At 40.1% G+C, this 27,765-nt stretch overlaps 1 pseudogene; it reads left to right on the top strand.

Annotated features, from left to right (window-relative positions):
- The window catches only part of LOC122115529, an 82,984-nt pseudogene that overhangs the window by 31,501 nt on the left and 23,718 nt on the right, over positions 1-27,765 (top strand).

The raw sequence follows: 27,765 nt of genomic DNA, 5'->3' as shown, positions 1-27,765 counted from the left end.
ATTTATTACTAAGCAACACATAGGTGAGAATGTTTCCTTAAAGAATAGTATAAAAATTTGGGTTAGAATCCAGAGGAAAAAGTATGAAAGAGACAATTGACAATGGAGAGGGAAAGAAAATGAGAAAGGGCTGACTGATCAAAATACCTCATATTCAGGATACCTTATAATCATATATGGAAATAATAATGTACTCTAGCTTTCTAGAATTGTTTTGGAGAGGAATAAAAAAAGAAGAATAGATATGTTAAAAGTACGCTGTATACATGTAAGGGAATACAACAAAAGAAGAAGAACGAGAAGGTTGGTAATTGCAAATAGAAAGTTCAAAGTTCATGGTTGTAACTGTGGGACTAGAAAAAGCAAGGGAAGAATGGAGGAACAATTAATGGTAGAGGACCAATTATAATGGAATGTGTGTAGTTAGGTAGATCGGCAATTTTGCAAGAGTGTGAGGAGGAGATAACCTGAGTCAGTTTTCTTTGCTCCAGATTAGGTCACCTAACACTCTTTTGTCTTTCCCCTATCAGATCTTCCCCAGTAGATCTTCTAAAGGTCACCCTTGGAAGTCCTAGAGCATGAGGGCTGTTCTCAGTGATATTTTTGGACATTAGAGTGCTGTCCCTATTCCACTAGTAGCGTCTGAAATTTGCTATAAGTTTTCTGATAGGATAGTCCTTTGTTCCACTGTAGAGTGCAATAGACACTGGATGAATGTAACAGATTCTGGGAATGCTTCTCTATTTTTCAATTCAGAATACTGAAGGGCAAAGAAGTCAGATCTCATCTCTCAACCTGCTATCAACTGTGGAGCTCTCCCGAGGATCTTTTTTTTTAGGGGGGGAAGGATCTGTTCTGGGGCTTGAATTCGCGACATGGGCACTGCCGCTGAGATATTCAGGTCAAAGCCAGCACATCCCCAGTTGAGCCACAGCACTCCACTTTCAGTTTTTCGGTTGTTAATTGGAGATCAGAGTCTTATGAACTTTCCAGCCCAGGCTGGCTTTGAACTGCAGTCCTCAGATCTCAACCTCCTGGGTAGCTAGACACCCAGCTCTCTAGAGGATGTTTACAAAGGGACTGTCATCAATAAAAAGAGCATGCTATCAGAAGTACTTGTGGTCATAGGACTTTGACTAAATAGAAGAATTGGTTGTCGATTTTCCAGATAATGCTTTCCCTTTGAGAGCTCATGAGGCAGTCAGGACCACAGTTTACTCCACAATATACTAGAAGCTGGATACTATGGGGAGACAGGGAGGATAAAACAATCCTAAAGTTCATGACAAGAATCTTAGAATGAGGAATGGAGAGATGTTCGGCAACTCACATGCAATGCAGGAATTTCTTTTTCATTGACATGCACATGCTAGAACTGCTAACTCCAAACTCAGGACAAAACAAGTATGAAAAATGTCCTCTCTCTGTTTTTTGTTTGAATATGCATGATGCCATGCTACTTGATTCATCAGAGTCGCAGATTTTTCCCACCTTCTCTTCAGTTGTCATAGAATGAGGCTAGAATTTAGCCATTGAGCAGTATCTTGAATATACATATACCCCAATGAGCAATCTGCTATTTTCCTTATCAGTGGACTTCCCTCTGTCAAGCCAGAGTAATAAGCCCTAGAGAAAGCATACTTGGGAGAGTGGGTAAAGATGGACAACATAACAACATGCATGGTTTTTCAACAAGGTATAAATGAGGATTTTGCACATGGGCATGAAAAAGTTCACATTGGCTGTTTTCTTGTCTGCTTGTCTTTGAACTACTGCATAAACCCCCATTATTATAATTGTTCTCAAACACTAAAACCTGGAGGGTTGTACATGCAAGATTCTTCTGATTCTAACACAAGAGTCATTAGGTGTTCATATAGGTAGAGACTCTCGAGTACTTTGAGGACCTCTGAAAACAAACCACTTTCACAGGGTAACAAAATCTAATGGCTGTGTTTGGAAGAACCTGGAGCTAGGTATCAATATGTCTTATGCTATTTTCCCCAGTCAGCCTGCCACCAGCTCACAGGTTCTTTCTACAGAGGGATCAAATGATGCAAAGGAGAAACCCTAATATACTGAATTCAGACTCTATTTCTTATCGGTTTAACAACAAATATTAATTCATAATGAAAGGATTCATGTGAGATAATTTCACTTGATATGGGATGGAAATGTTGTTCAATCCTCTCTGGCATTCTGGCAGCATGAAATTTCTCCTATTGCTTGCCTGTCTGAGAACTACCAAATTCATCAATTAAGGTATAATGGAAGGTTCAGCAAAAGCAGTCATTGAAGGTGCTTTCTTCATTACAATCATAGAGTTAATGTTTCTTCCTGTGAAAACACATTTCCTATAAACTCATCCACATCCACATACAAATATATGTAATTGTATACACATGTATATATGTGAACACATGGTACCAGTGCATAATTATACACGTGTGCTCATATACATTTGTATTTACATATATGTATTGTGTTGACATATGTATACATGTGCACATACACGTGTTAATATAGAGAGAGAAGGAGAAATACATAGGCAAAATATGGGCAAACGTATATAAACACAGGGAGAACATTATATCCATCAGCAAGTTTTGGGTTGTAACATTAATGACACTCATTGTATACTGTGGGAGATGATTACTTTGCTGTGTCACTTCTATGGATGGAGTATACAGTGCCACTCTGTGACATCCTGAAATGTCCTCCAGTTGGATCCTTAATGCCTCCAGTAATCTCTTAGCAGTTACTACTGGTTTCAATGCATTTTCAGTGTTAATAGGCCTTTTCTCAGTATGGACTTGAAACAGAGGACTTGTGAAATTATTTCTAGCATCATGTGTTGATTTTCAATTTTGTCAGGATCCCATCTGGATGTGGCTCATTAGGCCTCAGGACAAAAAGTCACATGAGAAGTAAAGGAACAGCATCCTAGAATTTCTATTTTGGGCCATACATCACCACAGGGACCTAATAATTTCTGTTTTTAACCTTGAATTCCTGTATCCAGAGCACAAGCTCACATAACATACCCATAATCTCAGTTTACCCACTAGGGTTACAGGAAGTACAGAAGGGGGAGCTCAGTACTTGTCTGCTAGTTAACCTAGAATGCTGTCTGCTTTGTCTCCAGAAAACTGTATCTTTAAGGTTGTAGAACAGGTAATTGAGCCCTAAGTTCTAGAGAATGACCTGGAAAGTAAAACTGGAAAGGACAGATTAAGTACTTACTACATGTACCAGGAATTGTAGAACGAAAAAATTTCATAGACAATGACTCCAGAAAAGACACACTCAACAATCCGGATACAACCTGGCCATTTGTCAACATTTAACCAGTTAAAGAATATCTGGACATTTAACAAGTTGAAGTCCTGCCTGCAGCTGGCAACTTTTCATACACATTTCTCATACCACTGCATTTCACTAGATTCAGCCTTTTCTCCTATGGATGAGCTTTGATATGTTTATTATATCTCTGGCAGTAAGACGAGGGCTTATGTCAAGTTACAAAGACAGCTATGCCTAGGGTTTCCATGATTTATGAAAAACACACTACTTGGGAGCAGATTTCTTGTGGACTTCCTCACCTATGCTTCACAATTGTCATGACCTGATCAGGCAGACTGGCCTTTAGAGCTTCTGCCTTTATGTTAATGGTGGCAACTGAAGAGGCATCTCAGAAAAATATTACAACCTCAGAAATCTAGAGAAGTGCTGACTTTCTGACATCTCCCAGCACAATGTAAGTCTACAAAAAATTTTTAATTATCTGATAGTTGTCACTTGACACGGGATATTACTGACCTATTAAAGAGATATAGTGGGTTGTGGCTAAAGAAATTGTATTATCTTTTTAGCTTATTGCACTTCACTACTTAGTAAGCTGTGAGAATTCTGTCTATGGGTATCATAGGGAGAATAGGGATAAAAATGACATGTAAATTGCAGCTGTTCAAAAAGCCTACCTAGGATGGAAAGACTAGAATTTTTTGCTCCCAAAGGTAAGAACCAGGTTAAGGAAAGACATATGCATGGGATAAGTTTCACCCCACTCAGTCTGCCATTCCCCTTTACTTATCTTCTCATAGAGATTTCTTAGGGAGAGCCATCTTGGACAGGGGACACAATCGCCCCATTTTTTTTTTTTTGTGTCTGGTCGTGGGGCCTGAACTCTGGGCCTGAGTGCTGTCCCTCAGCACTTCAGCTCAGGGCTAGCGCTCTACCACTTGAGCCACAGCGCCACTTCCAGCTTTTTTCTTATGTGGTGCTGAGGAATCGAACCCAGGGTCTCAGGCATGCAAAGCAAGCTCTCTACCACTGAGCCAACTTCCCAGCCCCACAATCGCCACATTTTGAATGTAGCTGTCAGACAGGGTATGGCCAAGTCTCTGTTATCTATCTAGAGATAAACTGTAGGACAACAAGCAAAGCACTGTCGCCAAGGTTGCTGCAAGTTTTTACAAGACAAGACAGCTATGAGTCCATATATTTTAATCCCCATCTGTAATAGGATTTCTTCAGTTTGGAAGTGGACCAGGACCATGATTTTCAGAGAAAGGATGAATGAGGAGGAACTCACTTTGGTGAAATACATAACCCTAAGATTTTCTTTGTGTACTTATGCATAGACCTAATAATGTCCATAGTAGTAAAGTCAGGCACACAAGGGAAAGCCAGAAGGATCTTTTAGTTTTCAACAAGTAGCTCCTGGCCATTCACAGAATCATGGTTTCTCAGTATTGGTGATGGTCTGGATATGGATGTGAATATGTTTCATGATCACAGATGGCTTTGACTAGATGATAGATACATAAGCTGCATGTGAATGGACAAAGTATTTGATTCACACTCTCCATCCATTTTGTAATAAAAAGAAAATTCCAAAGAAAGTCCAAAGCATACATAAATAGTTTATTTCACTGAAATGCTAGAAAGTTATTCTATCATTCTGTCACCCAGAAACCTTCTTAATATTTTCCCTGTACCTCAGTATCATATAGCCCATTGTTCAATATATTGTATAACTTCACAACCAGTATTCACTGTGGGCTGCAAAACAAATTTTCCTGTTGATTATCTTCATTGAGATTTCATTTCCACTCATAAGAACACACTAGCACAACCCCCACCTGCACACAGGCAAACAGGATCACAAAAGCTTGAACACAGAGACACACACACACTGCAGACAGAATATCCAGAATAACAGGAATTGTGTTCGGTTACATTCACTTGCAGTTATTGCTGTGAGGCTGAGTTGTGTAGCACCAAATGAGTCTTCCTCACTGCAGGGTGGAGTAGACACAGAAAGAGCTGTCTTCAACAGGGTTCCCTGAGTCCTTAGATTTCATATACAGCCAAGTCCTCAACCTTAGTTTTCCCTGAAAATATTTATGAATTTTATATTCCATCTTCAACAGGCTCTTCCCTCTCCTCCAGTGCCACTCTCCCCAAAGCACACATTCTCCTCCAGTTGCAATCTTGGACAGAACCTCTTTCTCCCCAGTTCTGGCTGGGGCCTTGGTCACCCTGGCTGTGATAAGAAGACCACCTCCAATCTGACCTGTTCCTTGGTCCAGGACACTGCCGACTGGATGGGGCTTCCTGGCAGAGGAGGAGCTCATGCATTGGGGACGGCAGGGGCCCCAGGGTGACACTGGGAAGTTTGTGCCAATGTGGCCAGTTCACAGCCTTCTCCGTGTGGTTTCCTGCACGTCCAATGCTTTTGCTGTAGGAGCTGGTGACTGTCCTCTAGTGCACGTTTCTGCCACCGACTGCCATTGCTGTCATAAGCTGCTGGCTGTTTTCTGGGACCATCCTCGACTCCGGGCCCAGAGAATGGCTGCCGGATCCCTTGTTTGCCAGCTCCATGAAGCCCATCAAGGCCGGACTGAGTAGCCAAAGTGGAAAGCACGCTGGGGCCTGAGCCCAGGTCCACCCTACAGTAGGCTCCCAGCCCTAGTCCAGAAAGCACACCTGAGAACACAGTGTGGGTCCAGGGCCAACAAGGTCCTGCTTTGCCTCAGCCAACACAGGCCACAGCAGCAGCAGCAGCTCCTCTAAAGTCCTGGCTTTGTCCACTCCCAGAGCTGCCAGGGACCACGTGGGCTGTAGCAGAGGTCCTGGGAATGCTCACTGGGAGGGGAGTAGAGAGGTGATCGGGTATTAGGCGGGGTCTCTGGTGCATAAGTCTACTGCATCTGCACTTCTGGGAGCTGTCACCTTTCACTCCTACAGATCTGCATCAAGAGCATAAAGATTAAAGTGAGCAGGTAGGGCTGAGATGTTTTCCCCTAAGCAACCAAAGGAATTGTCTGGAAGTTAAGATAACCCACAAATGACATGGATGAGAGACTGCTGTAGTTAGTGGTGATCTTGTTAGTTTTCCCATTTCTGGACCAAATTGCTGCATAGTTTCCAATAAGTTCAGATCCTCATTTCACCTTTGAAAGATGTGAGGACTGATAACTAATCATTCAGTGTTGGGGATAAGGTGAAGACCTTGCAATCCATATGATTTAGAACAACACTACCCAGGATAAAGATGCTAGGGGATGTATGCTCCAAGATGATGTTAAAAATCACTTTTTTTTTCATAGATAGAATTGCTACTATTCCCTTATGGATATAAAGAAATCCTGAAAAATAGGAGATTTTATAAATGAATTTTTTCTTTCCAAGTTCTGTAAACTATGTCTTTGAAAATTTGTAAACAAATCAAATGGAATAGAGCAGAAGGGTTAGGCATATGTGCTGATATGGAAGAATGCATAGGGTTAGGGCTGGACAGAGATATTATTTCACTCCTGAAATCCCTGCATTTATGAAGCTGAGTCAACCTAGACCGAAGAGTGAGACTTTGTCCCAAAACAAAAACAAAACAAAACATCAGTCAAACACATTGGGGTTTTACATGGTTGACAGATGAGAAAAAAGACAGCTGTCACAGCTGTCTTTTTTTTTCCAGTCTTGAGGCCTGAAATCTGAGCCTAGATGCTGTCGCTTAGTGACTTCCAGCCTTTTCTGTGCATGTGGTGCTGAGGAATTGAAACAAGGGCCTCATTGCACACAAGACAAGCACTCTACCACTGAGCCACCTTCCCAGCCCAGTGCCTTTATCTTATATGCTAATATTTCCCAATATTATATACCAATATTTCCCAGAATTATTTGCTTTTCTTTTACTTCCATTTCAACAATTATCTGTACTGTTTATGACCAGCCACCATGTTAGAAATATGTATTTTATATTAAAGGAGTTAAAAATAAATTGCAAGAAAGGTGATATGGCTGCAGTAATGAGCTAGCTATGTTGGGAAGATTGAGCTCCTTTACAAAAGGAGCTAAAAGGCTAAAACTGCAAGTAGGAGTGCTGCTTTTGCAGTAAACAAATCTTCATCAATGGAGTCTATCAGAATAAGACCCTATTTTGAGTGAGAGCTTTCCACTCATCTCATTGGCTTCTTGAGACTGTATCTGTCAGCCACCCCATTCTTAGGCCCACTCTCATCCAGCTGTGATAGAAGCAATATAAACCTGATAAGAATTAAAGAACAGCCCCCTTTCTAGACTTGGTAATCAAGTATACCTAAAACAAGAGCCTAACTCTTTGTTGAGAACTAGCACTGGGATTTAAAAAAATCCTCCCTTCCAGATGTGCTTCCCCTCTCTGGATAGTATAATAATGGCATTGCACACTTTTCTGTAAAAATGAATTGCATTGACAATATCTCCTATATCTTTTGTGTATCGATAAGTTTGTAACACAGAGAGTTGTTATGTGATTCTAACAACATCAAGCTATTCCAGGCAACAGCAGTGTCTGCAAAGTCTATCTTTCATAATTTTAATAGGGTCTTTTAAAGAGGAAAAGTTTTGTTTTATTGTGAAAATACTAGACAGAGGGGTTACAATTACATGGGTAAGATGAGTACATTTCTTATCAAGCATTGTAGCTTCTCCTTTGTTTCACCTTCCCATCTCTTCCCATCTTCCTCTCACTGCCTCCCACCCAACCCTCCAGCCCCCCCACCAAAGTTGTAAAGTTCAAAAGAAATTATATTAAGTGTAGTAAGCCAGGCCCAAAGAAACTTAGGTTCTATGGTTTCCCTTATCTGCAATAGCTAGTATATGTCTGAGTCAAGCAGAAAAGGTCAGATAAAATTGATGTTAAGGAAATGAACCCTAAGATAAGTATTCAAATTTTTTTTTCTTTCAGGAGATTGTGTCTAACACATTTATAATATTATTTCTTTGTTGCTTTGTATGCCCCACCCCCATGGTATAACCCCTGCTTTCACTGTATCTTAGGTTGGTATAATTTGCAGAGAGGAAGGGAAATAACAAATCGTTTAAATAGGGATAAAGGTAGATCCATTGCAACAATGAGATGTACAGGTCCTTATGAGGAAATAGTTTTGAATTCAAGTCAAATTGACTTGTTACTAACCAAGATTTGGGTGTCAAGTCTAAAAATCCTAGGTTTGATTATGATGGTTTTCCCCTATGTTTCTGTCTTTTGAAAGATTGAATTTTCTATGTGAAAATGTAATGAAAACCTTGTAAGGTATAGGCAGAAACAAAAGTTCCTGAATAGAACTTCAATAGTTCACCAAATAAGAGTAAGAATTAACACATTAGTTACATCAAATTTAAAAGATTATACACATTAAGTGAATACAATGGCCAGAATCAACAGATAACCCAAGAATAGAAAAAAATATTTGCTAGCAATCCAATTGAGAAACAATACACTATATAAAGAGTTAAAAATTGATTAGTATAAGAAGAAATAATCCAAATAAAAACCAAATCAAATCCAGATAGAGATGAAAAGATGTGTTTTGCTTTCTGAAGAAATAGGTGAATTGGACGTGTTATCCTTATATTTAAGTCGTAAGTGTGGATGTTGGTTGTAGATTACATAGTAGGTTCAGATATAGAGGAGTGAAGACATTTGTTAAGAGTGAGAATAGGACCTGGGTTTGGAGCTATAAGGAGGCTAAGTGAGAGAGTATGTAGTTTTGTGTGTAAGAAGGTGAAGGGTAAAGTTTGGGGAGAAAAGGAGGGGTAAAGACTGGGAAAACATGTCTGAAGTGGGAGATTGGAGGGATGTGGGCTGAGAATAGGGAGGAGGTAGAAGTGAGAGCACATGTAGATGGTTGGCACTGCGGAGCCTTGTGAAGGGAAGTACATGTTTGAATGTCTGAGGGGGATGAAGGAGAGTTTCCTTGGCAGGACAAAAGCCTGAGAAAGATATTTTTGAGAGGTATGATTAGGTAGAAATGTTGTTTGTGGAGCCCTTATTAAGCAGAAAGACTTCATATGACCTGCAAGAATGGTAGAATGAGAGCTTAAAGATGACATAGACAAAGGCTTGACTAGTACCAAAGAAGCTAGTAAGGTTTTTCTGAATTTGGAATCCAAAGCACCCTGTTGTTTCTCTGGTCATGTTGAATTTACAAGTGCCAAGTTCATTTTGAATCATTACCTTATTTGCATTAAGTATTTGTCTTCTGTAATTTGTATTGTGTTATAGATTAGAATTACCTGTTACTTTTAAGTAAAAGATCAGTCACGTAGGCTTTGCATTATCCAAGTGCAATATTTTCTCAGGTTGTTAAGGATATACTAGTGACTGTCCTTTTGAGATATACATAGTGGTTGGCCTAATTTGGATGGTGGGAGTCTCACAAATCAGAGGGCTCAGACTAAACGAACAGAGCATCCCAGCAGTCTGGTGTTAAGAACTACCTCTGAAAAGGACAGACAAGTTGGATCCATCCAAACCATACGTGCTGATACCCCCAGAATTGTTAGTCTGCACTCCTGGGCATTTCAGAGAAGAAACATGTCATCAGTGCTTCATATGACTTGAACCTGCGTGAAGGAAAAGTTTCTCTACCTGATGCTAGTAAACCTTGAGAAAATAAAAGAGAATCCCAAAGCAAAGATCAAAAATAAAAATCAGTGTTGGGAAGAGGGCCCACCAATAGGGTGTGATTCCTTGCAGAGTTATAAAATTGTACAGAAAAGATTAACAGAGAGACTTGAAGAATGGGACACTGAATTTAGCAGAAATGAGTATATGAGTTAAACACATAGGCACACATTTCTGTTCAAGATCTGAAATTCAGGGCTGCACACAGAAAGATAATGGAGAAAGTGGGGGGAGAGAAACACAGAGAAGAGGGAAGGAGGAGAGAGAAAAAAGGCAAAGGGAAGGGAGGGCAAGCACCAAATTTATGTTTAAAGTGTATAGAAAGCTGGGCGCTGATGGCTCATGCCTCTAATCCTAACTCAGGAGGGTGAGATCTGAGGATCACGGTTCAAAGCCAACCTGGGAAGGAAAGTCCGTGCCACTCTTATCTACAATAAAACCACTAGAAAACATGGAATGTGGTGCTATGGCTCAAGCGGTAGAGTGCTTGCCTTGAGTTGAAGAGTGCAACCTCAGCGCCCCAGTCCACAGCTCAAGACCCAGAACAGACCAAAATAAAAACAAGTATATAGAAAATGCATGCGGACAGCTCAAGCCCAGTACAGGATGATTCAGGAGAAGATTGTCCAAAACAGTCTCTAGTAAACATATATTCACTTCTTATTTTGGCTCTGATATTTATAGTTTAAGAGAGTGCTAGAGTTGTAATAAGTGCTAGACCTAGGTAACAAAAGCACCTGGTATTTAGACATAGATAATGTGCAAGTGGGTTACAGCTGGAGAGGAAAAGTATAACTGTATAGGGGGAAGCATCAAAACCCTAGTCTGATGAAAAGGCCTGCAGATTCAGTGCTGAAAAGAAGGGATTAGATCTAGTCAAGGACAGAAGGTAGTGTAGGAATATTTGTAAATCAAAGCACAATACAAGAAAAGGTAAGGCCCACGTATAAGAAAAAGTAAGACCTTAATTGTGTGATAGAGCTCTGTCCAGGAGCATATGACCATACCTCTTTTGCTTAAAAAAGGATACCTTGTGACAGCAGAAACATACAAAATTAACATGCATAATGATTATGCACCAACCTATTTTCTAAAAGAGAGGAACAACAGAGGGAAATTGTTGTAAATGATGTAAATGAAGAGAAACAAGACTTGTCCCGTAGCTGTTTCTCAATTCATTCATTTGGTCGCATCTATTTTGAGGAGTTCTTTGGAGGAAAGCTACAATTCAGGTACCAATAACCATTGGCCTTGCTCCATTCTTCCTGAAACAATTTAATTTCTCAATGCCTTTCTTTAAGAACTTGTACTAAGAGAATTGAGAAAGATAGAAGGAGAGATAAGAGGGTGTTGTATTATACAACAAATAGTTTTGGGATTAGAATTAATATGGGTGGAATAAAGCCAATTTGGATTTCCAGGAATAGAATTATACACATTGCTCTTACATAAAAGAATACTTAAAGACAAGAAATACCTTATGAGTAGCAGAGAAACATGATGATATATAGCATCAATGTGTATGAGAGTACACAGGAAACTGAGAATGTGTATATGTCTTCCTGTGCTAGCTCACCTGCAGTGTATAATGTTGTCTCTCCTAGAGGTTATTATTCCTAGGGTAGTACTTCCTCAAGATTAGCAAGGCAGCAATCTGGTCCTCAAAATTTTCCTACCAAGGGAGATAAAGATATCCTTGTTCATGTAAAGGAAACCACAAATATCACAGATGATTGTTGTCTGCAGGAGACATTATCACCTTAATTCCTTTACAGTTGTGTACAATTTACTAGTTGGAATAAATTGGACCTTAGTCCCACCTTAAACATACAATGTGTCATTGTACAATTTAGAAACAAGTAAACTGAAAGCCACTTCTGTTCTTTTGCTCTGTGAATGAGAAGAACCAATAACACAAAAGTGACTCAATTCTGAGAAGGGAAAAGAAGAGTGGTGAAAAGGAAGAAAATACAAGGAGTACCAGGTGACCCAGGAATTGACACCTAAGTAAACACAGTAGAGGAAAAATGACAAGGAGTCCTAGACTACAGCCCCTGGCTCACCAGCTGGAGGAGGGCACTCTGTAGATTGCTAGACTGGATCAGATTCAGTTAATCTCCACTAACATAACATCAAATCCAGCTTCAGACAAAAGTAAACACAACCTGAAATCCTTACTTCCAAGTCAAGAACTAATCTGCTGTAGGAGTCTCTGCTAGGGAGAGATAAGACATTCTTTGTCCTCCTTATCATGGAGAGTGACAGAAAGTTGTCATACTAAAGAAGGTTCTCAGAAAGCACAGAATTCAGAAGTAATTATAGCTTAACAATGCAGGTAGGCTTGTGGGTTAGAGGGTCATGCAGAAATGAAACTAAAGCAAAAGAACTCACCTGCAAGAAGCCAGAGCCAGAAGGAGCCAGAAAGTGGCTAGGGGATGAAGAATTGGTAATTATTGCTTAATCAGAGAACAGAGGCACCAGGACCATGGCTGTAAGCCCCACCCTACAAAGAGTTTCACCTGCTTTGTTTTTGTTTGTGTTTGGAGATTATTTGTTTTCTATTAGGTAAAATTGCTTTGAAAGTTATAGTCATTTAATTAAATATTCTCCCCCTATAAACTGAAGAAGCCATTTCTCATTTCACCTTTGCATTCTAGCAGAAATCTGTTACCCCACTGGTATGGTCTTGTCTTCTGCTTCTGCTTCTCATTACCTGTCTTTTAGCAGTCCCTTTCCAATCATAGCTTTGATTGGGTCCTAAAGCCTCTTTCCAGATTGTTTATATTCTACCCTACTTGATATAGAGTCATCAAAACCATATTGTTATACCATTTTGCACAACCTGCAAAATCCATTGCTATTTCTGTTCTTGTGCTCAGAGCTATATGCCATTTTGGGTATTTGACAGCTGGCTGCAGAAAAGCTACTTTATTTTTCCCTGTATCTAATAAGACGCACTTCCACGCAAAATGCTTGAAGTTCCATTTCACTTGTTCAGTTCAGTATCACAACAACATGCTATCTATGGTGTCCAAAACCAGTTGACACATCACAAAGCACATAAAACTTGCACATAATTAAATGATTTCCTGGAACTTGGTATCACTGAACATAACAATTATTCTGTAGCCATGTGTAACAATTCCAAATTATTTGTCTTTTCTTTTCTGTACACAGAACCATCCTGAATTTTGAACCTAAGTGGCTTAATATTGCTTATATAACAGTTTACTAGGTTTTCTCATTTACTTTTGCTATTCAGGTAAAGGAAGAAAAAGCAGGCAAAGAAGTAAAAATGAGACTGAATCTTAGGAAAGAGAGCTGTTGTTAAGAGCATCAACAAGGTAAGACTTTTAGACTTAGGCTTCTTGTATTAACAATCTTTTTACTGATATAATTGTAAGCTTCAATTTTTAGCCAAAAAGGATCTTTATATTAAAAATTCAGGGTACTGAGTGATATTTGAACTCAGAAACTATGTTTTATGAGAGCACTATTCCATCATAAATCAATAAATCAATCATAAATCAATCCATATCACTACTCATTAGTTGTACTAAGGTAGAATCTTTCTGAATTTTTCTAAGTTTTGTTAACACTTTGTCTTTCTGTGATGATACTTCTCATCTCTATCTCTTTGGTTTTTCTTTTTTTGCTCCCTTCCCCCCTTCCTGCCCTCCTCTCCCCCTGACCCCAGCTACTTGGGTCCTGGGGCTTAAACTCAGGATTTGAGTGTTGTCTCTGAGCTCAATCACTTGACCCACAGTGCCATTTTCTGCTTTTTTGAGTAATTTGTTATTGAGTAGTTTATAGCCCAAGCTGGTTTCATATCACAATTCACAGATCTCTGCCTCCTGAGTAACTAGGATTACAGGTGTGAGCTACCAGTAGCTGGTTTGTTGGCAAATTTCTACCACTAACATGAAACGTGTAGTGAGTTAGAAGTAAATCACAATTCTGAGTGATTGCCTATGTTTCTATTTTGGATTTCTTCAGTTTTTCTTCATATTTAATTTTCCAGAAAATTTATATAAAACTTTCTTACCCAGTATCACTCTCTCTCTTTCTCTGTTGCTTATTCCCTCTCCTTAATCTTTTCCTTCATTCTTTGTTGTTGTTGTTGTTGTTATTTGCCAATGCTGTTGCTTGAATCTGGGACCTAATTTCTATCCCTGAGCATTTTTGTTCAATGTTAGCATTCTACATTTTGAGCTACATCTCTACTTCTGGGTTTTTGGTGGTCAATTGGAGATCAGAATATCAGCAATTTCCCTTCCACTTTGACTTCAAAGTAGATCCTCACATATTGTCCTTCTGAGTAGCCAGTATCAACCTGCTCAGTAGATAGGATTGCAGGTGTTACATGTCTCTAGCAGATGAAGCAAACGTTATCTGAAAGGGGATAAAAGGTTTAATATCAGAGAGACCAGCAGGCTCACTCCAGCAAGATAGAAAGGAGCAGCTGCAATTAACCTAGTGGAATTGTTACAGGATAAGGGATCTGTAAGAAAAGGAACTGTATAGTCAGTGGGATAGAATAGAGAAAATTATGGGAAGGGGTCAAGACAAGCCACCAGACCCCAGAAAGTCAGGCACCAGCAAACATTTCACCTTTTTTTTAAGATCCAGAATAAAGTAAGGTGGTCAATCTTCTCAGGCTGCTTCCTGCTGAGAAGGGGCAATGACTGTATCATTTTCTGAGTGTTTTCCTAAAGGTCTGGACATGCACTGGACTTGTGGGTAGAAATGTGGCTGTAGTCTCTGTACCTGCCCATGTAGAAATATCTGGTTTATAATCCAGTTGTTGAAAACTTTGCCTCATTCCAGAAGCACCTCCTGTAAGCATTTAAAGATACAAGGTAGTAAAAATCCCAGTGTTGGTCGGGCCATTGAAGGGTCAATGTGTGTTGAGCCAGGAAGCAATGAGTCTAGCAGGGCTGAGGGTGGCCTGAAGCCATTTCTCCTCCTTCCCCAGAGAGTGTAATGGCATTAGCATATTTTTGATAGAAGTTCCAGGGGCCTTTGGTTTTGTATGTCTGCCAAAGAATGTACATCTAGCAGGTTAAGGGCCACTCGGTTTTAGCCTGTAGGCTAATGCTTCTTGGAGGTTATTGAGTGTTACAGAACTCCTGTGGCCATTTTACAGATGTTACAGTAGTTACCAGGCTTCTTCCTACCAAAAGAGGAAGGAGGAGGGCTGCTTCTGTCTGGAACTGGGGTTACTACATTACAAGGAAAATGTGTGCTAGGTCCCATACAGAATGATAAGTAGTATTTACACCAGGACAGTGTTCCATTGTGCACCGTGATAACTGATATAACCAAAACTTTGGTTGAGCACAGGGTAGAAATGGAGCATGCCTTCTCAGTCTTGGACATATAGCATAGTAACTAACTCCCAGAACCCTAGAGGGAGAACAGAGACATTTTAGCTTTATCTTAGGATCACAGGAACCTATGGAGGAGATAGCAGCAATATTTAAAGTTCCAGAGCCAACAGGAATCATGACCTTTTTCTGGCCACTTTCTACTGGCATGGGGCATTGAGAATCTTCCGGGTCCAGGTGTATGCTGGGCAGTTCAAGATGCTGTAAGTGTAGTTTCTGGTTGGCCTGCAGTAATAGTATAATTTAGACTTGTGCCCCGTTGGTATCCTGAGTAAGGGCTATTGTCCTGTTAAAGAGAAACGTTTGAAAAGGTGAGCTCATGCAAAAGGCTGACAAGGAGGTAGTACCAGTTGATATGAATGACACAGGAAAACACACCCTGGGCTAGGTAAGAACAGGTTTATTTACAGCATTAATTCAGTTATGGCCTATTATAGGGAAAGAGGAATTTCCATGTAACTGGACTGGGGCCAGGCAGGGAGTGCCTAGGGTATCTGGCAACTAGGTAGGGGAGAGTATGATGGACTGGTGGAGAATAACTAGTCAGAGTCTCGGGCTGGATTCCAGTGGTTAAGGACCCAACTGGTGATCTTGGTAGATATTTGGATTATAGAATGTATATGGGAAAACCTGGAAGCTGTCAGGGTAACTGTCCTGAGTTGAAGACTCAAAGTAAATAGAAATAGTGTGTAACAAGTACAAAAATGTAAGTTCTTGTTCAGTTAGAAGGTGGGCAGTTACAAACATTATATGATCAAGTTTATTAATGTTTTTCTCTTGTTCTGGCTCTGGTTAATTTTGAAATAATGAGCACAAAGTGACTTGATTTAGGATGTGACACCATCCCCTCTTTCTTCTCTCCATGATTCCTTATTGACAGGAATGGCTTCATCCTGTGGGTGTAGTTGCCCTGGGGGTTTAGATGGCTTTTGCCAGTTGACATTTTTCTTATTGACCTGGATACTGTCCCTGAGCTCTTTTGCTCAAGGCTAGCACTCTAACACTTTGAGCCATAGTGCCACATCCAGACTGTGAGAGTAAATTAGACTTTGCCAGAAATCCACATAGACATCCAGGTACAAACATCAAAGAAAAAGTTTATTGCCAGCAAAGGGACTGGCCACACCCCTTCTCACAAGGAAGAAGTGAGAAGCACCACCAACTATTGTCTGAGGCGACGTATATAAGCTACTGAGCCTAGGAGGGGTGAGGAGGGGCTTGGAGTCAGAGACCCTGGAGTGTGTGGACCCTGGTGTGAAGCCAAGGGGCTTCATTATGGTGGGTTAGGATTGATCGCTGCTGCCCAAGTAGTAGATAACAGGCTTTGCAGCTGCCAAGATCTAAACATCATTCTAGGGCTATTGCTGCCTTATTTGGTGGTAGCTGACCCAAAGGAGTGCCATTTCAAGGTAAAGGCAGAAAGGCCATTGGGAAAGCAGGGAGGGAGGGTTGGAAGCTGATTATTTACTGTCTTTACTAAATTTGCCTAGAGTTGCCTAGGAAGGGAGCATGCCAAGCTGTGGAAGTGGGAGGGAGTATGCTAAGCTATGGGAAGGGAGCTCATTGGGCTAACACAGCCTTTTCATTCCTTTGGAGGTAAGAGTCTTAGAGGGATTTGTCTGCCTGGGCTGGCTTTGAACTGCAGTCCCTAGGTAAAAATGAGTCTTTGCTACAAAAACCCTTTATATTTCCAATTGGTGTTCTTGTTACACCAACACAGAGCTTGCCTGTAAGTTAAGAATTGAACAACAAATACTTGTCAGAGTTATTTTTCTCTGTGGGTCTGGCTAAATTCTGCAGAGGAGGGTAAAATCTGCAGTGACAAATCTCAATGGACATGATGAGAATTTTAAAATAGCATCTGTTTAAATACATATAGCACTTTAGGATACTACTGAAGATTGAAACATCCATTGTCAACTCTGTCCCAAGTGGCTTACATACTTAAAAACCACATATTAAATGCTTGACAAACTAAATAGTGAACAATACTTTTATAGATGAACATATAAATGAAATATTGATTTCACATTAATGTATAATTAAATTACAGCCAACTTCAGTACACACCAATAGCACTAATGTTTACTTAAACCAGACATCTTATAAAACTCAGATATACTTACAATATCTATTACTCAAATGTTTTGTGGTTAGTGTTAGTTTCTTTCTTTTTCCTTTTGGAACAAACACAAGATAATTCTTACTTCCCAAGGCTTTTTTTATTAACTTTTTCATTTATGTTTCCTAATCTCTTTACTGATTTTTCTTTAATTTGTGTTTTGGAGAAATTCATTTTGAATTTAAACGAAACTTCTGAACTCATATAACATAGTTTTTCTTAATATAATGTCATAATTTTTAGACTCATTTGTTTGTACCCAAATCTTGTAAGCTTCTTTATGGTTTGAGTTTAAAATTTCTTTCTTTTTTCTTTGGCTTGTGGAGCCAGGTGATCTCAGAACTACATCAAAACAATTAACTGTTATTCCACCCAAGGTCCGACTTCAGGGATAAAGCAGTTTACTAGACTTTAGGCTGACATGACAGCTTTTAATGATAAGGATTTTTTCTTCTAGCAAACAGTACATTTGACAATTAATTCCTTTAACACAAGGTTCACATTAGTTATAATTGAATCAAAAGCAAATAACTTATATTGTGATAACAATTTTTATGTATTACAGTGGGATTACTTTGAACATATTTACATGGGAGCAACTTGTCCATAAAATTTTAAGGCATACTTAGGTCTAAAAAAATGAAAATCAGACATAAGTTTAGAGCTATGTGGTCAACGCTAGAAAAACAGGTGTCACCAAACAAAATTCCAGACAAACCTGAAGACACCAAATTTCTGTCAACATAACTCCATGCTTGTCCAAGGACAGGAAACTTTAAAACATTTTATTAATGAGACACACCTTCCCATATGAAGTGATCTTTGAACACCTAGAGGAATGAAGCAAGGAGTAAGCTTAGGGGAAGAGTGGGGGTCATATGTTTGGCTTTATGGAAGAAATTAAGAATCCAGATTCTGAAGTAAGTAGGCTTAGGAAAGAAAAGGAACCGGTTGTTTTTAGATATGCTATCTGTCTAACTGCTCCCATTATGAGATTTTTGGGTGGGAAAAGGAGAGAGAAGTAAAAGGGAGAAGGTGGCCTCAGCGTGTGCCAGCCAGCCACTGTCAGGGATAGAGTTCAAGCAGAGTTCTTAGCTGGTTTCAGTGACTTCATTTGCAAGACAAAGAAAGTTGCTTTAGATTTGGAGGCTTGCAACCACCCCACCCTGTGTCAGCCACACAGGCATGGCAGGAACACACAAAGGGAGTTTGCTTAAAGAGGATAGACTCTGGATTCAGCTTACTGAGTGGGAGTAGCACAGAGTTCTGGTAGGGTAAACTGGGGACCCTTTAGTTCCCAACTTAGCCTTTGGTTGTTGTCTTGTCTAGTTCTGTTTTAGAATTGGTACCAGTTTTAAATGTGGATCCTTGGTATTGTGTTCATTTGTGTTTTGTTATTTATTTGAACATCTGTGGGGGAATAAAAGTTCCAGCCTCTGGCTGGGCTGGTCACAGACCTGCTATGCCCCCCTCCCTGTGAGGCATGGAAGGTTGCCTGACTAGTTTGGTTCCCTTCAAGGCTCAGGCTCAATTTTCTCCTTGTGGAGGCAGCAGGAGAAGGTTGTGTGCCTGGTTTTGACTTTTCAGCTAGTCTTGACAATGAAACAGTTTGTAAAGTGCTCCTGTCTTAAACTGGATAAAAATCAGGCCAGTTTGGTGTCAGGTGACCCCCCCTACTCCTTCCTTCCTTCAACAGAAGGGATTTAAAAGAGCGATTGGTGAAATTCTTTGCCAATAAGCAAGCCCTGGGAAAGTGAAGCCCAACAAAGGTACTTCATTAAAAAAAAATAAAGGAAAAAAGGAAGAAAATCTTGTCTTAAATATTTGTTATTTAAAAACTTTAAAAGTGTATGTACAACTGATTTTGATTTTTGTGCACTTTAGTATTTGTGTGTAGTTTGTATCTGTTTGTAGACATGTTTAAGATAAAAATTGTCAGCATGCTGTAACAATTGGGTAAGTTTAAGTTTCAAATTCAAAAGGTCCTGAGGTTTAGACATTACCAAAAATTTTAAAGAATCTTCACATTGTTTTTAAAGGCTTTTTAAGGATTCTTTAACTTGAAAATTAGAAAATTGGTATTTTAAAATCTAATTTTAAAATGAATGCATAAGGCTGTTTACACTGTAATTAAATTATCTGGCTTAACAAAAATGCATTGGCTGTTTGGGATTGATTTAGTTCCCTTGGCTAAAATTTGGGGATAAATATTTGAAATTTAAGTGTAAAGGTTAGTTTAATACTGAAAAAAATGTTACCTGTTCTGTCTAAAACTGTGTATTTCATTTGAGAACCAAAAGAAAAAAATGAAAAAAACCCCACAAAACCTAGAAGCCACAGAAGACCTATCTTTAGGGTGAGGGGTGAACAGGCAGAAGTGCAGTTCAGCTGGTCATGCTTGGTGGGATACGCCCACCCTGGGAGGAGTCCAGCATGATAAAAGAGGAAAAGCTGCCACAAAGGCAGTTCATTTAACCCTAAAGAGTCAGATTGGGTGTGTCCCCATTCCACAGAGGGGCCAAGGGGCCCATCTTTGTTCTGTCCCTTTTCCCTGCAGATAGACACTGGAAACAGGATGGTTAAAATGAGTGATCTGATGATCTAAATAGTGTTGCTAAAGCTGCCCCTTAAATGTGTTAAAATTAAAATAAAAAATGCCTGAAAAAGAGAATTAAGAAGTTATTTATATAATGTGACTTGCTTTCAATGATGTTCTACAATTAGGATGTTTTTAAAAGTCATAAATGTGTTAAGTCTAGCTTTTTAGTACAGTGATGGTGATTGTAATTCTTGCATTAAGAAAAAAGTGTTTTTGAGTTTAAAAGTTTTAATGTGTAACTGTTTTAAAACATGCAGCCAAGAGACAATGAGTGACACTTGGCCTCTAGATTTCAAGGGATCTTTTCAAAGTGCAAATAAAAACTAAAGTATAAAATATTAAAAGAGATTAATAAGAGGCTTACAAACATTAAGAATGGATTTTTGGATATGCAGTTTAAAAGTAAAATTGTTCTTAAAATTTGCCTTAAAGTACAAAAAGGAAAAATTGGGATTACCAAATTAATTGCTATTCCAGTTTGCTTTTATAGGTTTTTTGTTTTTTTAACAGTTTCCAGCAAGGCCAGAGCAAAGTACAGAGGATTCTTATAAATTGGTCAGATGAAACTCTGGCTCTTCATAACTTCCAGGTAAGAGCATGCTTTTAAGAGCATGTTGCTGTTTTTTTTTTTTTTTTTTTTTTTTAAATGTGATGTGTCTCCCAGCAGTGTTTCTGGACTCTTTAAATTTTACCATAGTTTTTTCTCCTGATAAGCATTCAGCCTCATTCAAACAATCTACTACACTGAAGAATCTTTGTTTCTAACACATTTGTAAGATTATTTCTTTGCTGCTTTGTATGTCCCTCCCCCACAATATAACCTCTGCTTTCACTGTATTTGATGTCGGTATAATTGGTGGAGGGGAAGGGGAAAAACAAATCGTTTAAATAGGGATACAGGTGGACCCATTGCAACAATGAGATGTACAAGTCGTTATGTAGAAAAATGAACTTTACAACCTTGGTGCAGGGGTGGGGATGGGGAGATGGAGGAGTGGTAAGCCGGTAGGATTGGGTGGGGGGGGGGGCAGAGGGAGGATGAGAAGGGATGGGAAGGAGAAACAAAGGAGGAGGCTACAGTGCTTGAGAAGAAATGTACTCATTATCTTGCCCATGTAATTGTAACGCCTATGTTATTTTCACAATAAAAAAATTAAAATTATAATTAAAATAAAAAAACCTTGTAGCTTTTAATTGGAGTAAAGTGGCTTTTTATAAGACTCATTCATTTACAAACTGGTTCGAAGCCAGCCCTGGCAGAAAAGGTCCCTGTGAGACTGCCACTTCTACTCAGCCAACCGTAGGCTAAGAGAGCAAGCAGAGTTGCTTTGGGACTCAAAGTGACAGAGTGCTAGTTTTGAGCTGGATTGCTGAGGGACTGCACTCAGGCCCCGTGTTCAAGTCCAGCAACCAGCTAAGGGAAATGCCAATGAGGCATTTATCACAGTGTGGAGAAGACCTCCTGGGATGAAAGCAATGGAGGATCATCCAGAGGCAGTAAGCCCCTGCTTGGATGGCAGAAATAATGTCAGATCCTGGAGTCATTTGTGCATGGCCCTTCAAAAATTGGTCAGAGCCAGGAGGTCATAGGAAGATAGTTTGTAAGCATGCCTAGTGTCCATGACTATCTACATTGTAAGGGACAGGAACTTGCCATCCTCTGCCATAGTAGAAAAAAGGTAAAGTTATAAAATATGGGGGGTAGTTTAAATCTCCCCTGTATGTGCCAAAAGTTCTAATTCGCAATAAATTAATCTGCTCAGGAGAAAGTTTGTAAACCTCAGAGTGTGTTTCTATGGACATCTGTCTGAAGGCCTGCACAGGTAATTTAGGCATTGTTAGGGTCATTAGAGATCGATCGCATTCTTAAGCTATCTAGAAAGATGATTTTGCAAACCAGAGTGCTAAACAAGCTACACTGCTGTAGCTGGAAAAAAGGTCTGTACATTTGTTAAAAGTTAAAATATTGTTCTTAATGACATCTAAACTTGGTAACTAAAATAGGCTAATATTAGAGGTTTCTGGCTAGGTAGGATCAGCACTGCTGAAGTCAACATGAAGTTACAGGATATGGGCCTTCATCCATCAACCCCCTTTTAAGATCAAGAGTCCAGAGTCAGTTTTGGAAAAATAAGGCAAAAAAGATAAAATAATTATTTTTTTAGAAAAAGGCATATAGTGTTATAACAGGTGTGCAAGTGTGGAGACTGCATCCATCAGAGATGGTTACAAGACTAAGCCTTCTGTTTCTGTTTACAAAACTATCTGGTTAGTAAAAAAAAGTTATCATTTTGGTTAGTTGTCCTGAGCTATTGTCTAAACAGTTCTAAAAACTAAGGGGGCCACAGCCTGCCGAGCCTATGTATTACTTGTATCCTTAACCAGTTTGTGTACAAATTTGCAGCCCAGCACGAGGTGTGACAGTCCTTTGGAGCCATTGAAAAGACCCTGCTGCTGCTACAGCCTGATGGTCACCTAGAGGAAATGTACCCTGACCACCTCCGCCGTGGAAAAAGTAGATTAAACTTCTTCCAGATTCCATCACCTAAGACTGCTTCCTGGTTGAAAGTTTCTAAAACTAAGATCTTGTGGGACATTCTTTTGGTGATATACACTAATCCTCTCTATTCCCACATTGGATATTGGAGGCAAGGATATCACTGGCTTGTCTTAGACACTTCAGGACATAGTGACTGGAAATCCACTCTATAATCACCGCATAGTTTGGCTCTGGTATGGTAATAACCAGCTTCCTCCTGAGTGTGTGTTATCAAAAAGAATGAGACCCAGCTCTACTGTTAGCCTTAAAATCTAACATCCCACTGGTGCCTTGAGGCTGTTCTGAGATAACTTGGTTCCACAAGCCAAACTAAAAATTGGGCAGTTTTAAACTCTAGCCATAAAGAAGCTCAAGAAATTGTAAAAGGGTAGCAAAGAAAGCCTTGGGAAAGATATTGGGACAAAACTGGTAAAAAAAAAAAAAAAAAAAAAAAAAAAAAAGGATTATCTTTTAAAAAAGAATACAAACCTCAAAGTTTAAGTGTGTAGCAAATGGTATGAATATGTCTTAAACTGGAGCTTACGCGTACAGCTGGTATAAACTTAAGTTAGCTGTGTTATACGGAGTCAGGACTTGTTAAAAAAAATGTACGGGTATTTCGTACTGTTAATTTTGTTACTCACCATCACACCTTGTATAGCCAACAGACTGGTGTCCTTTGTAAAAGAGAGGATCAGCACAGTACAACTATTAGTTCTGAAGCCCACTACCAACCCTTTAAAACAAACGGTCCCCTGGACCCTGATACAGAGCTCTGCACCAGGTAACCATGATTGGTTCCCTCGATACCCATAAGAAGTGGGGAATGAAGAGCAGAACCGAATCCATTGTGGGACAGTAGAGGCCATTTTAAAAACTGAGCCTAAAATAACTCCTTGCACAAACAAGATCCAAGAAATACTATAAAATGTCCATCAGCAAAAACAACCCCTAGGCTTAATCAAAAATTCCCAGCTGTGTCTTATGATTTGTGTCTCATGACCGTTTGTGGTTTTTGGGTCCAAAAACAGAGACCAATAAAATAGGAACTAGTGTTGCTATGTAAGAGTTAACCAATCAAATGCTTGTCAAGCTGGAAACCCCATAACATTATTTGTTCATGTGTATAAAATGTGCCAAGAGCCTATGCTCAGGGCCTCTCAGCATCATTGGTTGCTGCCAGGTACACTTGAGGGGACCAAGCTTGAGCTTGCAATAAAGACTCCTTTGCTTTTACATTGGTGACGGTCTCTGGTGGTCTTTTGGGTAAGGATTTCAGAATTTGGCATTACATAAGCAGTACAGTGGGTAAGGGATGAAAAAGGTAAAAAATGAAGCAGAGGGATGGCAGAAGCTGCCTGATCAGATTCTTTGATGGTAGGGCCATAGCCATTCCCTTGGTAAAAAAATATCATAAACTCACCCACTTGGGAAAGACAGCCCTAGAAAAATCCTTTAGGCAGATACAACTTCATCCCTAACTTACCTGTTTTATGTACCCAAAAAAGTGCTAGGTGTTTCAAAATAAGCACACCAGTGGCTAAAACCAAGCCATGGGCTTCAGATACATTTACTATGCCTTTTGAAGACCTGCAAGTGGACTTTACAGAAATTAAGCCTTACCCAGGAGATTTGCTTTTTCCGCTCTTTGTATCTACTCTTCCAGGATGGTCAAGTGAGGTCTTTCCTGAAAAAGGTCAGGAGCTGGTAAAGACCCTCCTGAGAGAAGTCATTCTTTATTCTGGACTTCCCTTTCCATCATATCAAACAATGGACAATGTGCATGGCTGCAATAGTTCAGGGCAGACCCAAAATGTTCAAAGGCAAATGCAAGCTACATACATGTTCCAGGCCTCAATGCTCATGGATATGGTGAGGGGATGAACCAGACCCTAAAAGCTACCCTAGCTACACATTGCTAGGAGAACAGTCTTCTTGGGTATAGACACTGCCTCTAATCTTACACAGGGAACTCTGCACACCAAAGCCCTCTGGGTACTCACTGTTTAAAATCCTTTATGGTAGTCCCCTGGCCATACTAAGCAAGCTAATGCAGGCGTTAAACAAATTGGCGATTTTCAGATGTCTAGATATCTAGCATTGTTTGCTTTAGAACAAAAGACACTAGAACAAAAGACAGACTGTTGTTAGCACTCCACTATCTGGTTCTAGTGGAGGGCCTTGGTGTCATCAGGTGTTGGCTATAGAGTCTCTTAGAACAAGATGTATCTTCTATTTGTGGTGTGATGGCTCCTGTGCCTGAGGCCTCCCAGAAATTTATCTTCCCAGTCTTGTGTGTCTTTGGAGACAGAGGGATAGGAAGCCATGCCAACAGCCCTCAAGTTTGTGGTATACTCATCCACAGAAACTAAGGAGATACCCTATGAAGAGGTGTCCTAGATATGACAACCCCTGAGAAGTATCTGTGTCCCAGAAATGCCTAGGGACTCATGGATTCTGAGGATGAAAGATCTTTGATCCTCAATGGGATTGTGTAAAATCAGCCATCACTGTTTACTGAGGATGTTTACTTTCGATGACAATGCATACCAAGAACCATAGTATGTATATGCGATAGGTATGGATGGGTGTTGAGGGGTGGGGGAGGAGTAGGGTTGAAGTAAGGGAAGACCTCCCTAAGAAAGTCATGTTGTTTTCATAGCCATCCTGGCACCTAACCAGGTGATAGTGGAGGAGTTAAAGGAAGGAAGGAGGAGGGCTTCCAAAGACTAGAGGTGAGAAAAGCCATTTTTGAACTGCAGATTAACTATGTTGTTTAGAACCAAAGAGGATATGTACATGTATAATGTTGTTTGCCCTCAAGGAAATCTCACCTCCTGGTAATGACCATACCTGAATCCAGAGAGACAGGGGCAGGGACTTGGACAACAAGTTACTGGCCTTCCAGTCTTGTGTCCTAACTCTCAAGTTCCCTATGACTCTGCCTCTGACCTTTCCCTATGTAGGCACAGACCAGCTCAGGTGCCATTTTGCCATGCCTCTGTCTTTTGTCCTCTGTCTTGTGTTCAAGCTCTTGGCTCCTAACTCTTCTGGTCACCAAAGTGTGTCATTTCACCTCTCTATTGGAGTTGATCTGGTAGGTTGGTATTAGTTTTCTGCTTTGTCTTTCCTCTCCAATTCTCATGGCTGTTTTCTGACATTGTTAAGTGTATTTGTGGGGCTGCAGATCTTTAGGATAGGAGTCCATCTGCAGGTTGCCAATGCTCTAGTAAACACTTGAGATTCAACCTCTCAAAATGTGTCTTCCCTGTTCTCACCATATAAAAGGGGGGGAGGTGCATGGGTCTTGGACTGAGCACCTTAAAGTTTTTGCTCAATGCTAGTATTACAACATTAGTATTATTTCAGCATTTAACTGGTGATAAGAGTCTCAGCGATTTTCCTGGTTATCTTGCATTCCAGATACTTGGGTTGTTAAGCACCCAGATATTACAAGCCATTCTTGGATGTCCACTGGTTGCTCAACCCTGCAATTCCAGCTGTTAGGAAAATGGAGGAGTGAGAAAGCAATAGGCAAGCCTCAGTCCACAACAGATTAGAACTCTTCATTGCCAGAGAGTAATGGTGTTTTGGGTAGGCTTATATAGGTCTTTTCAGGAAAGCAGAAAATAAAACAGGGGCTATGGTTTCTTTGGGACCAACGGCAGTGTCCTTGGGCAGGCCCAGATGGAATGTGCTTTTGGCATGAGGGACTATTGTCTTCTGGGTGCCAAGGTCCTAATGACCTGCCTATGGATAAGCAGTTGAACAGGCACCAGTGCTTTTCTTGACCCTAGGATATAAAGCAGGAGACAATCGTTCTCTAGCTATTCAAAGGCTGATATCCGAGGATTAAGATTCAAAGCACTCAACCAGGAAATTCCATGAAACTCTAATATTTAATTGACTACTGGAGAAAAAAAAAAAGATTAGAGCTGGGAACCTGTGGCTCATGCCTGTAATGCTATCCACTCTGGAGGCTGAGATCTGAGGATTTTGGTTCCAAGGAAGGTCAAGCAGAGAAGCCCATGGGACTGTTATCTCCTGTTAACCACCAGAAAACCAGAAGTGACACTGTGGTACTGTGGTGCAAGCACTAACCTTGATTACGGAGAAGCTTTGGAACAGCACCTAGACCCAGAGTTCAAGCTCTACAACCAACCAAAAAAAAAAAAAAAACCAAGAAGGGAAAAGCAGTCAAGAGGTAAAGCACCATCCTGACAAAATATGCTCAAGGACAGATTTCAGGCCCTGAGTTCAAACCCTATGAATGTCAGAAAAGAAAACCAAAATGAAACCAAATAAAAAATCTACACAGAAAAAGAGCCAATCTTATCCCTGCAGTGTATTTACCTAATCTACTATCTAAGTAAGACAGATTACCTGGTGCATGTCATGAACATGGGGCACCTTCCAGTCTCCTTGAGAATATGGGTGAGTGAGCTTTTGCTGTATGTGACCCTGGAAAAATGAATGGGTCACAAATATGGACCAATTATTTGCTGACCCCAAGGTTTTGATTGAATTTGAAAAATTGTCACTCCCTTTGAAACAGTCTGAAAGTGTACAGCTGAAAACTTGCAAGGGAGTGTTGAAACCTGTGAAGGAAGGAAGCAGGCTGGGCAAGCAGTAACTTGGGAAGTCTAATCAGAAGGAATTCCTTTTATTCCATAGTAATGCTAGAGTCCTGATCATTTTCACTAAGTTTGTGTAAGCACCAGACTTCTGCAGTATAGGCTCTAAGGGCAGCAATATGGCTGATTTGCCAAGACTCTGTGCCAAGACAGTTTTCCAGGCAGCTCTATTTTTATAAGGTCTTGAATGACCTCTATGGTAGCTCTTGACCTTTGTGTGTTTTCATGCCACACACTGGCAGTTATTTACCTACCTTAAGGATCCAGACCTGCCTTCTAGGATTCTTTTGCTAGAAAATTTTGATTGTGTTCATGTGTAATTCCCAGCTGATAGTGGCAGTGAAAGCAATTCAGTTCCCTTCAGTCTCTTCCCTGTAACCCTAGGAGAGCAATGATTGGCAGATTCCTCCAACCCCACCTCAGAACTGTAGTTCTGCACAAGGCCTCCCCTTGTCTCCTCTCCCTACTTAAAACCCAGTGAATATTTTTTTTCTCCTTTTCCTCTCTTCACCTCAGCTGCAATCCTATT

The sequence above is a fragment of the Dipodomys spectabilis genome, unplaced genomic scaffold (genome assembly GCF_019054845.1).
Source record: "Dipodomys spectabilis isolate Male_0828 unplaced genomic scaffold, ASM1905484v1 ptg000120l, whole genome shotgun sequence".
Lineage (NCBI taxonomy): Eukaryota > Metazoa > Chordata > Mammalia > Rodentia > Heteromyidae > Dipodomys > Dipodomys spectabilis.
Note: the sequence above shows the minus strand (reverse complement) of the source record. Positions and strands in the feature narration are given on the sequence as shown.